This window comes from Stylophora pistillata, chromosome 6 (assembly GCF_964205215.1).
Source record: "Stylophora pistillata chromosome 6, jaStyPist1.2, whole genome shotgun sequence".
NCBI classification, from domain to species: Eukaryota; Metazoa; Cnidaria; class Anthozoa; order Scleractinia; family Pocilloporidae; genus Stylophora; species Stylophora pistillata.
The window spans coordinates 18,939,785-18,952,704 of NC_142524.1; the positions used below are offsets into that span (position 1 = coordinate 18,939,785).

General features: G+C 41.7%; 1 pseudogene; it reads right to left on the reverse strand.

Annotated features, from left to right (window-relative positions):
* Positions 1-3,216: 3,216 nt before the first annotated feature.
* LOC148728666 (uncharacterized) lies at positions 3,217-5,295 on the reverse strand (annotated as a pseudogene).
* Between the last annotated feature and the right edge of the window lie 7,625 nt (positions 5,296-12,920).

The window sequence follows — 12,920 nt, forward strand, 5'->3', positions numbered from 1 at the left end:
CCGAATTCATGCTAATAGGGTCGAGGCAGAGACTGAATACTCTCACAGCTTCACCAACAATTAGAATGAACAATACTCAAGTGAGCCAGGTTTCAGCTACAAAATCGCTTGGTGTAATAATAGACGATAAACTCGATTGGCATAGTCACATCGAAAAACTAACGAAAAAGATCGCCTCTGGTATCGGGGCCCTAAAGCGAATTAGGCACCTGATCCCAGCATCAACCTTACATCTCATCTACCAAGCTTTAGTAAAACCTCACTTTGATTACTGTGACATTGTTTGGGGTAGCTGTGGGAAAACGCTACGAGACAAACTGCAGAAATTGCAGAATAGAGCAGCCCGTGTGTTGACATTCTCTAACTATGATGCTGATGCAACTGAGCTACTCGAGTTTTTAGGGTGGAAAAATCTTGCACGCCAGCAGGAAATCCATAAAGCCACCATGATGTTTAGATGTCTGCACGGGCTAGCTCCAAGGTATCTATATTCAAAGTTTACGTGGCGTGACTCTGCTTATGACCTCAGGGACTCTGAAAATAAGCTTAATGTTCCACTACCGCGCACTAATTATTACAGAAAAAGCTTTAGCTACAATGGCGCCACATTATGGAACAGTTTACCACGCGATATAAGGAACACAGAGTCTCTGGGGTTATTTAAACGTAAGATCAATGACATTTTTTAAGTCTAACGCACGGCATTCACGGAAAACAGCTTTAGTGTTATAGTATGTAGTTTTAATTTTAAATATGTTAGCGTATGTGATATGTATTTTTATAGGCTGATGAATTGATCGTGTCTAAATAAAGATTACAATACAATACAATACAATACCTAGCATGGCAACAGAATCCAACAAGGGGTTTCTCAGTGTTTTGTAGCTGGGGATGGTTTTCTTTTCTCTGTGCTCGAGAAGTTTATCAGTTGTGCATATAATGGCACAAGACACCTTAACAAGGGTGTCCTCTAATGCTGAAGTTCGGATATCTGAGCGTTTGGCACTTGTAGAAAGTTTGCTCCATATTTCCTCATTTACTCTAGGAACAAGCACGTTGTCACAATTACTCAGAGTCTTGTATTTCTAGAGAATTTCTTTTCTCTTCTCCACAGAATAAAAGGTAAAGTCTGTTTACGAGCCTAGTGGCCCATTAGGCCGGTGCTTAACTCCGGTTTCTGTAGCATGAAGCGACTAGGAGTATTTCTAATCCCCCTGGATGGAATGCCAGTCCATCGCAGGGTTACCCCCAGCATTAAATTTCCGTTAAAATTCCTGGGTGAAGACAGGCACTGTGAGAGTAAAGTGCCTTGCCTGAGAACACAACACAATGTCCCGGCTGGGGCTCGAACTCGGACCACTCAATCCGGAGTCGAGCGCACTAACCATGAGGCCGCCGCGCCTCCACTCTCCACAGAATACTCTGCGTTAAATTTTCCATTTACTAAAAGGCCGTTTACACGGCAGAAAAATCGGGTACGGACGTGTTAAAAAGGGAGTACGGACCGCATAATTTTAGCCGTTTACAGGGATAGTGTTTTATCACGGTTCGGACAAAAAGAGGCATAAGTACCAAGTTAGCAAGGTTGCGTTTACACTGCAGTTTTTTTGGGGACCAGACCAATTTCTTGCATGGGACTACAGTATTTGGTACAGCTGTGTGCTGTTATCGAACACGCGTAATTCTTGTAAACAAAATGGCGACGCGTGATGTTGAGTTATCCGTTCTCGTGTGGTTTCTGTCCAAACGGAAATCGACTGGATCTATCTTGACGTTAATGGAACTTAACAAAAGGATAAGCTTACAGGAAAGAGTTTATCGGAAGAGAAAATTGAAGTACATGGTAATTTTTTTAATATTCTTACTCTCTCACTGTACGGTTGAAAGATCAGTTTGGCCACGAAAGCGAAGCAGTGCTTGGTTCGAGCTCGCATATGAAACATTCTTTGACAATGAATGGTTTGAAAACTTCCGTGCATCGAGGAACACGTTCCAGTTCCTTATTGATGAACTGCAATATGAAATTGTACGCTAAGATACTTTGATGTGGAAATCGATTGAAGTGCAGAAAAAGGTAGCCTTGTTCTTGTACTTTCTAGCCTCAACGGACGGGTATCGATCCCTTGCTAATCTGTTTGGCGTTTCCAGAGGATTTATTTGTATTTGTATTCGTGAAGTTGCCAAAGCTATTTTAAGAAAACTTAGGCCCAAATATCTCACGATTGCGAAAGGTGACGAACTGTGCCGTATCATTGCTAGCTATAGGAAAAAATGGGGTTTCCCCATGTGTGCCGGCGCGATCGACGGGACTCATATTCCAATTGCGACACCTTTGGAAAATCATGCGGCTTATGTGAACAGGAAATCCTTTCACAGTATTGTAATGCAGGCCCTCGTTGACGATCGTTACTTATTCAGGGACGTTGTCGTTGGATGGCCTGGCAGTGTTCAAGACGCCAGAGTGTTTTCAAACTCAGAGGTGTACACCCTTGGGTGTAGTGGCCATTTGTTTCCACCAGATCTGAAAGAGTCAATTCTGGGTAGAGAAATCCACCCTGTCATATTAGGTGACCCAGCATATCCCCTATTAACTTGGTTGACTAAAGGTTACCCTGAAAATAGGAACACTCCTCGTATTCAGAGGCGTTTCAATTACCGCTTGAGCAGAGCTCGAATGACTGTGGAAAACACGTTCGGTCACTGGAAGGGCAGGTTCCGACGATTCTTAAAGCAAGTGGATATGAATGTTGAGGGAGTTGTAAACGTTGTGGCAGCTTCGTGTGTACTTCACAACATCTGTGAGATGCGACATGAACCATTTTTTGATCGATGGTTACAAGAAGGATTTAACGATCACGACGTCGCAATCATGGATGGAGCGGAAGTCGAAGACCAGGCTGGTTCAGACATCAGAGATACCCTTGCTGCTTGTTTTATGACCGGTCAAGGACAAAGTACAGGCACCGTCTAAAACTTTTTTATGAAATCGCATACAAACAACTCCCAGATTGTATAATTGCTGAGCGACTATTTTCATCAATCGTGCTCTATACCTCGAATTTGCTGAAGACTTTGTTTGGTAGTCATGTTTTGTTACTGTAAAGCTTTTTCTCTTGTGTTTTATCCAAAGCCAAACTTCAGCTTGCGATGCGAAATAAATAAGTTCATATTTTCTACTCACACTTGTAACGATTTGCTTTTAATGAAAACAGGTAGTTAGTAATTATACCTACAAGCGGATAAAAATTTTGAAGTAATGGAACTTGCTTAACCTATTTGAACTGTTAACGTATAGCAGGCTCAGGCTCAGTAACCTGAAACAGAAATATTATGTTACTTCTTATTTAATTTCATACACTGTACCTCAACATTTCTAACTTTTGAAACTGACCAAACACAAAAGAAGGTTTAACAACTTTACTAGTTTCAAGTTAGTACCAACAAAAAGGTTATCATTCAATTCAACATTTCTAGAACTACCTCGCCAGCTACTCTCTACAACTGGTAGAAAGACTGATCATTTTCACTAGGAAAGGAGGAGTTTGATGATGTAGGATTCCCACAATTCCCATAATGTTGTGTCATTGCAAATGGGGCTGCACTATTTTGTCCCCTTACCTGTTCAGTTCATGCTGTCGCTCCTCCCTTCTTCGCTCAGATTCCAACTTCTGGAGGTCTAGTCTGAACTGCAATTCCCTTTCATGTCTTTGTTTTGCTAGCTCTTCATATCTGGAAATAAAGACAAACAAACTGTGATGTCAACGGTGAATTTCCCCTTCATTAGAGAACGAAATCAACAACAACGAAAAAAAGTGCTCGTATACGGAGTCTTTGATACTTATAGGAAATTTCATGTCTAAGCAGGAGCTTTTCAAGTTAACAAAATTATATCTACAAAAATTGTAGATGTTCAGAGCTTCTCTCTGTGTCAATCGCTTGCTGGGTCAAAAATACTAGTACAAATATGTACAAATATGCTATCTATCTTCATGTGGTTTACATAAAAAAAGTTGTGGCTGAAATTTCTGCAATTTCTATTTCCAGGGCTTGACTTGAAAGGCCACAAAATCACAACATTTATGGCCTTATAAGCCCATTTAGCCTTGAAAAAAACTCTGCCATAACAGCATTAGGTAATTCAATAGTCACAGAGATATCTCTAATCACAGGACTTACCTTTTCATTTCATCTGCTGAACACTGGGCAAAGCTGGTGCACATTGTTTCAATTACTTCTCTAATCTCGTCTTCTTGCTTTTAGGTCTCTTCCCTGTCAGTTTTCTTTTCTTTTCTGCTGTACCCATTTCTACTTCTCCTTCTGCCCGGTCAGATACTGTTAATCAATGAATTACATTTGAAAAGTCTATGCCCGAGAAGGGATTTTCATGTTCTCTGACATAATGCTAAATAAAAACTGCACACAGAGAAAAACAAAAACAAAAAATAAATTGCTGAGCAGTTTTCATTTCAGAAATGTTCTTTGCGTCTTCAAGAGGTCATCGAGTACTATTATCACACATTGTTGACCAAACCAAGGTTTGAGAATGGTATGCAAACTAAAGTCTTGTTTTCAATATGGAGTCCTAGGAATTACTCAATAAATGATACACCAAAACCCTATATAGACAAATAGTATTACTATTTGTAAGAATACTGTAAATATGCCCTATTTACATACCACTTTCTTGATAGCTTTCTTTGTCGCCTTCATCAGTGTCATTTTCTTCACCCATACGAGGATCCAGTATATCACAGTCATTTTCTTCTTTGCTGGTACCCATTACATTTTGAGGCTGAATGGAGGGGTTGTCTTTGAAAATTTGGTCCAGTTTATCGAAAAACTTCCATTGTTTCTTTTCATGAGGCTATCTTTTTCAGTTTTGTTTTTTGCCCGAAGCTTCTTTAATTTACTCGTTATTGCTGCAGCTGACTTACATATCCCTAGTTAAAAAGAAAACACAACCCCCTGTAACATAATTTTCTTTTGTGTTTAATACTGTTAGTGATGGCATCTCATTTTGACAGAAGCTTCAGCTTATTAATTTTACTGTGAGCATTAATATGTAAGTTAAGCTTACATACCTTGACTTTCAAGTTTCACTTTAACGTCGTTGTACACGGCACTTTTGTCCTTAGGACATCTCGCCTTTTCCAAGCTAAACTGTATAGTTTTCTCCGAGAAGATATCGATTAATGCCTCCACTTCTTCGTCTTTCCACGCGGAGGAGGAATCAGCCGCCATGTTGAAATCAACAACGTTGTTGTCCCCAGAGCCACACGGTTTTTTACTGCGCATGTCATTAGCGAAAATCGTTACGCAAACGGACGTAAGAATTAAGAAACGGTTACGGACCCGTGTTTCTTCTGATTTTAGGGCCATAGACGTCTATGGCCCCAAAACCAGAAAAAACACGGGTCCGCACCCATCCCCCAAAACATGGTACGGATTGTTTACACGGGCAAAAATGTGAGGTCCGTACCCCTTTTTTGACACTCCGAACCCGATTTTTCTGCCGTGGAAACGGCCTTCAAGTCAGCAAGACCACTGGCAATTAACGGACCTGTGTCCTCTGAACAACTCAGAAAGGAACTGATTTCAGACAACAAATTAGCGTTGTCAGAGTCTCCTCCACCCGACATATCCTCAAGGACGATATCCTCTCTTTCATCGATATCATCTCCGAATAAACTTAAGGCATCTGCCTCACTTGCATCATGTTGATGCAGCATATTGGCTTTCTCCGAACCATCGCTTTCATCCTCGTCTGCGGATATTATGTTGGCTTTCTGTGAAGCCGTACCAGATTTCCTTCGTTTAGATGTTATGATGGCATCGTTAGGGGATTACCGTTTCTTGCTTACGAGTTCTTCTAGCAAGTTGTTCCCAGAATCGGTGCTAGCTTTCATACTGTTTAACGCAACAATGAGTGCGCTAGACTCTTGGTCACTTTGCTTATCTGTGGCACAATCATCGTCGTTGTTGGTAGCCATGTTCCTTTAGAGAAAAAACGCGGGAAGCACAAGATGGCACAAAAAACCAATTCAATACGATAGAAGGGCAAAAATATTACCTCTCTAAGACTCCTGCAAATCAGCAAAAGGAAACAAGGAATTCAGACATTATAATGATACCACAGACCGCGCTAATAAATCGAATAACACACGGAGGGAAAAACCTCTTCGCCTGTTCGATGCTAGCCTCCTACGCAGACGTTCTTTGGGTTGGTCACGCAATCTTCCTTCCCCCAAGAACGTCTGCTGAAACGAATGGGTTGTTTAATTAGACCAATCACAGCGCCATTCCCGATCAAGGCAGCGAACTTTGAACCTTGATGAATTTTCTCTTGTTGACGGTGTTTCCTGGGCATTTAGCCAAGTGCTTCCACCGAGTATATCATAACTTTCGCGTATTGTTCGATCATTTTCGGCGTTAGAAGAAGTAGAAGTGGTAGGGGATTGTTTAAATTTCAGTGATTTCGCTGCATATCGTTGTTGCTGCACTTGTAAAGCTGTTGTAGGTTCGATCGGCACGTCAATGTTCTCAATGACCCCGTCCTTTTCAGAGGAATTTCGGCGTAAGCGTTTCGTTCTATTTGCTACTTTCTTAAAGTCTTCCTTTATCTCATCCTGAAGGGATCGCAGATTTGTTTTAGCTTTTTCAAAACGAAGTAACCGCTTGTAGTACTTATTGCAGACAAACGGATCGCTGGACGAAAACACACTCAAATCTGTGTGCACAGCGCATTCAATTAAGTGTGCAATATCCACTGAACTCTTACCAAACACTCTTATTCTCTTCTGCGGGATTAACGGAAAACTGCAGAGAAAACGGTTCTTTCCGACGATTTTTTTCGGAGTTTCTGAAGCAAGGATTTGAGATCTGCTTTCCATGAGTGATAGGGACCTTTAGCAATGACGACGAGAACGTGAACGTGACGACCGGAAGTTGGGAAAACGAACTTCGATGCTACTACGCATGCCCAATCGAGCACGAGTCGTCGTCCACATCTCGTTCAGGACGCCATTTGCCGCCATTTGCCGTCTAAACGAGAACGTGAGTATGTTTTATCTGTTTTCTATTTTCTACTTACCTATCTTAGGTATTTCTTCAATCTAAAGGGTCGGTTGGGGAATAAAAACAGTGCCGAAAGTAATTTGATGGTACCGTGATGAAAAAAAACTTAATTTCTTTCGAGTTGCAGATTGAACTTTACAGTTTACAGCAGAGAAAGCATTGGCAGATGATGATAAAAGTGCTGGAGGGTATGTACGTAGCATTATAAATGCTTTTATAAATATAAATCGCGGAAATTTCGTTATAGTTGTGTAATTTATACCAGCTGGCATTTTTAAGAAGATTTCTAGGCTTTAAAAAATATCCATACCGACTGTGTATGTAAACTTAGCTTAGCTCTGAATCACTTGACGTTGATTACAACACTGAAAAAAAGTTAAACTGTTTTGGTGGATAATTTTTGCATTTTCAAATTAGCAGTAAAGGACTCGTCCACGTAAGCGATGTGCTAAAGTGTTTATGTTTCCCGCCGTGGACGACAGTCATATACGTCGTCGTCCACGTTCTCGTCGTCACTGCTAAAGGTCCCTAATAAGAAATGCGAGAAAATGAAACCCCCTCTTGGGGGTTGTTCTATCACAGCTTATGGTTGGCTTTCTATTGAACAATATCCAAGCGCCAATTGGCTCTTCGGTGATCTCCACGTGCTCTCCGTCTGATCTGTTTGAACAAAGGGAAAGGAATGTGCTCATTCGTTTATTCTTTATTCTTTATTATTGTTTGTGTCATACAAGTGAATTCCTAAGATTGGCCAAAGCCAGAGGCTTAAATGGCTTACGGTCAGAGACAAAGACTAATTTTTCAAAGAACAATAGACTAATCTAAGGTATTCTAATCTAAACTAATGTAATGTAATCTAATCAAATCTAGGTAATAAACAATAATCGGGGTATATTAGAAGTTCAGTATAATGTTCACAAATTTACAAAGAGCAGTAGATTAATCTAAGTAGTAAACAATGGTCCGGGTATATCAGAGGTTCAGTATAATATTCAATTTTGGTAGCTAAAAATTTAATTCAGGTTCAAGAAGTACAATTTAAGCTTTTTTTTGAAGTTACTAATGGTAAGGCTGTTACGGAAAGTCAGAGGGATATCATTCCAAATAGTTGGGGCTTGGAAACAAATAGCAAATTGATACATACACAAGAATGTGTGTAAGTTAAAACAAGAGCGAGTTGAATAATCATGAAACTCACGATTGAAATGTAAACGCGAAGCAAGAGTGGCAGACACAAGGTGATTGAAATATGAGAAAACAAAACAGGATACATGGAATTTGTAGAGTAAGTGGAGTGAAAGAATATTGAGCTTAGAAAAAAGAGATTTAGAATGTGTTAGTGGAGGAGAGAATGTAATAACACGAATGGCTTTCTTTTGTAGTATATAAAGTGGTTGAGGTAGGAGGCAAATGTGGACCCCCAAATCAAATTACAATAATTAATGTATGGTAGGAAACGAGAATTATATAAAGTTTTTAGGGTATGCGAGGGTAGATATTGTCTTGATTTACGTAAAATTCCTATAACCTTAGCGACCTTATCACAGACAGTAATTATATGATGTTTCCATAAGAGATTTTCATGAATGATAATTCCAAGAAAGGTACATTTCTCCAGCCGGGTTACAGGAGTGTTATTTATATAGATGTTAACTTTGGAGAGATCAATCTGTTTACGCCGTGGATGGAAGATAATGCATTTGGACTTGTCAGAGTGGATAGTAAGCTTGTTTGCATTAAACCAGGAGAAGACATGAGAAAGCTCTTGATTAGCAATGTTTTTTAGAGTAGCCAAGTCTTTACGACGAAAAAAAATATTGGTATCGTCAGCAAAGAGAATGAAAGAGAGGTAACTAGAGGAGTGGAAAATATCCTTAATGTATAAGAGGAAAAGGAGAGGGCCAAGAACTGAACCCTGAGGGACCCCACACTTGATTGTTTTATTGGAAGACACATGGCCATTGACCATGACATATTGCTGCCTATTAGTAAAATAACTATTGAGCCAGGCTAAAGGAGTACCACGGATACCATAAAAGTTTAATTTGTCATCAAGTATCTGATGGTTGACTGTATTGAATGCCTTATTAAGGTTTAAGAAAATTCCAACGGTGCATTCATTATTTTCAAAGCCTTCATAAACATTGTTAACAAATTCAAGAATAGCCATTGTAGTAGAGTGGTGTAGTGTTTGCAACCGAAATGAAACGACACAAAGTCAGCAATCACAACACAACCGCTTCGCTTCTTTAATCACAACACCTCTCGCTCAGTTCCCAGGATGTAGGCTAGTTCCCAGTACACTACAATCTCTCTTTTTCTCCACAGAAATGAAACGGAACAACTTAAGTCCTAGACTTCTTCAAAACGGGACAAATAAACTAAACTGTGCTCAAAAGATATCTAGTCTAAACAAAACCAATGTCAACAGTGTTTATGACCTTATACAAGTTCCTTAGAGAAAGCGAATTCTGAAATGTTCAGTAGAGTACATAGTCAGCCAAGGCTTTTGGAGGTTGGCTAACTCTTCCCGAGCACCGCGGAGTACCCGCAACTGTCACTCCTGTAGGTGTAGTCTTTTGAACGGGTTGGTCAGTCAATGCAGAACTGGGGGCAAGTTCCAGAGTATCACCTCCTGACTCTGTAGAGTATTCTGCATCCGTTACTGGTTCCCCCACGACGCGTTTGATATGCTGCAAATTCCTCTTGTACTCAACTCCTTGGGGTGACTTCAGGACGACTTGGTCCCCATAACGGGAGATAAGAGATAGATAGTTTATTAGAACATCGAACATGGCAGTCCGTAGACTGAATTGCGTTACAATTACTTAGAACTAGGAATAAATACAATTGAAATTATAATAAAACTACAAATGCGAAAAACTCTATATATAAATATGTACAAACTAGTCTAAAAAAAAAATTATGTACACATACTTGGAATAAAAGTGTTCTTAAAACGATTTGTACGTGTACGGGGCATGGTCACTGGCGGGCGGTCACTTCATAAGGTTGACTCTCACACGATGGGGACAACTTGTTCTCTCTCTTTTTCTCAAGCAACACAGCATTTCCCACAGCAATGGGTCTATCCTTGGCGTGATATCTTGTGTCAACATAGTGTTTTGCCTGCTGCTTCTTCTCAGAGTCCCGATCTCTCACTTGTTGCAAAACCACATCCATCTGATTCTCTCCACTATCCGTAAACTCTGGCAGCTTGGTAGTTAATTTCCTCTTGAAAAACAACTCCGCTGGGCTAACACTGGTTGTGGTGTTACTAGTCCATCGGTAGGCCAGTAGAAACTTGTTGAGCTCCAGCCGCCAATCTTTCCCTTCCGCTTGCCATACTCTCGTGGCCTTAAGAAGTGTGCCGTTCTGGCGCTCGACCTCTCCGTTGGCTCTGGGCCACAAAGGTGTGTTGTAGTGATGCACGATTCCCATTTCCTCCAAATACTTCTCCATCTCCTCTCACACCAAATTGGAACCATTATCAGTTCGTAAACTGGCTGGTACACCATATCTTGCAAAATGGTTGTCTAAGCATGTGATGATTGCAGCACTTGTAATAGAGGGAAGCACGTCTACTTCCATCCATCTCGAGAAATAATCGACCACCACAAGAAGGTGCTCTTCAGTAGGTAAGGGCCCAAGCAAATCAACTGCAATCTCTTGCCAAGCTCTCTCAGGTAATCTTGTGGGCTTAATGGGTGGAGGCGGAACATTCTTCGATACCATCTGGCAGCCAAAACATTCTCTGCACTTCTTCTCTGCTTCTTTATCAATTCCTGGCCACCACACCTTGGATCTTAAACGTTCCTTGGTCTTCACTATGCCCTGATGCCCCTCATGGGCTAAATCTAACACTCTTTTTCTCGATTTCTGGGAACCACAATTCTCGTTCCTCGTAGCACGACCTGGCCAATACAAGCTATTTCATGGGATACCAGTTCATAGGCTTTTGGGACCTTGCTCCAGTACCCAGATTCCAATTCCTCACGCACCGCCTTTAATTCTTCATCTTGAAACGAGACATCTTCAACCTCTTGAATCCGGAGGGCCACTGGTACTGCTTGTATAGTCACCTCACGCACATACTCTTCATCCTGGACATATCCTTTGGAGGCTGGAATTTTAGTTAGGCGGGACAGAGCATCAGCAATGTTCTCCCTCGAGGTCACATAGCGAACTCTGTAATTGAAGGGTTGCAACCGCAGCACCCACCGTTCTATGCGCGTGGATGGCTTTGAGGTTGGGCCATAGATGGTTTTCAGAGCTTGATAGTCCGTCACAAGGTCAAACTCGGGAAGACCATACAGGTACAAACTAAATCTATCGCAGGACCAAACAAGCGCAAGTGCTTCTTTTTCAGTTTGACTGTACCGACGTTCAGTGTCACTAAGACTTCTACTAGCATAGCAAACTGCACGGCGTTCCCCATCTACCTCCTGAACCAAAACCGCACCCAGTCCTACTGGGCTGGCGTCTGCTATGACTTCTGTGGGCGTGGCCCGGTCAAAATAGGCCAGCATGGATGCTCCAGCCTTGTCTTCTTTCAGTGTGTTGAAAGCCTCCTCTTGTGCCTTCCCCCACAGAAACTTCTTATCTTTTCGACATAGTACTCGTAAAGGTTCTGCCTTGGTCACAAAATCAGGAATAAATCTCGAGCTAAAGCCCACAAGGCCCAGGAAACTTCTCACTTCGGAGGCCGACGACGGACGGGTTGCCTCTCTCACTGCTCGCACCTTTTCCTCCGTGGACCCTATGCCATGCTTTGAAAGGAGAATGCCCATGAAAACTACTTTACCCATTCCAAAGGTGCATTTCTCCCCATTCAAGGTAAGATTCTTCTCCCCTAGCCTAGCTAACAGCTTGTGTAAGCTCTGGTCATGCTCCCCAACTGTTTTTCCATGAACAATCAAATCATCAGCGATGTTTACAACTCCATCAATGTCTGCTACGACCTGACTGATGATGTGTTGGTATTTCTCAGGTGCCGCATCGACCCCAAAACTTAGCCTTTTATAACGGAACAAACCGTCATGTGTTACAAAGGTGGTAATGTCCCTGGAATCATCATGCAGCTCTACCTGGTGAAAACCATGACGCAGATCCAGCCTCGAAAAGACAGTACTGACATTTAGTTCTTCTAATACTTCGTCCAACCGTTCTCGGATGATGGCCTCGTTTGCGCGACGCATATCCACACAAAGTCTTATATCACCTGACGGCTTGGGTGCTACGACAACGGGACTAGCCCATGTGGTGGGGCCCTCCACTCTCTCAATGACATCCCCTTCTAACAGTTCTTCGATCTTGGCTTTCACTTTGTCTCGAAGCGCGAAAGGAACTCGTCTTAACTTTTGTGCCACTGGTGGTACATTGGGGTTAACATGCAGTTTCAACTCAAAGTCTTTTAATTTCCCGACTCCTGTGAACACCATAGGGTATTGGGCTTTGAGCTGGTCGGCAAAGTCACTCTTAACTTCATTACAACTGCCCTCACTGAGACTGGCCTTTGTACCAATGTGGAGAACACCTAGCTCCTTAGCAGTAGCATTCCCCAGGACACAACGCCCACGCTTAACTACGACAAAACTGGAAACTACCTTTGCATTTCCCACCGCAATCTCCGCCTTGAACTGGCCAACGACCTCAATTTCTCTGCCACCATAGGCAAACAATTTCTTTGAACAATGTTCGAGGCTCCCTTTGAAACCCGCATTCGACAATTTTTGAAAATCATCTTTCCCCATCAAATTGCTCACAGACCCTGAGTCAATCAAAACTTCCTGAACAATGTCATTAATGCTCACATTCATCGTTGGTACTTTACTTGCAGTCGACAT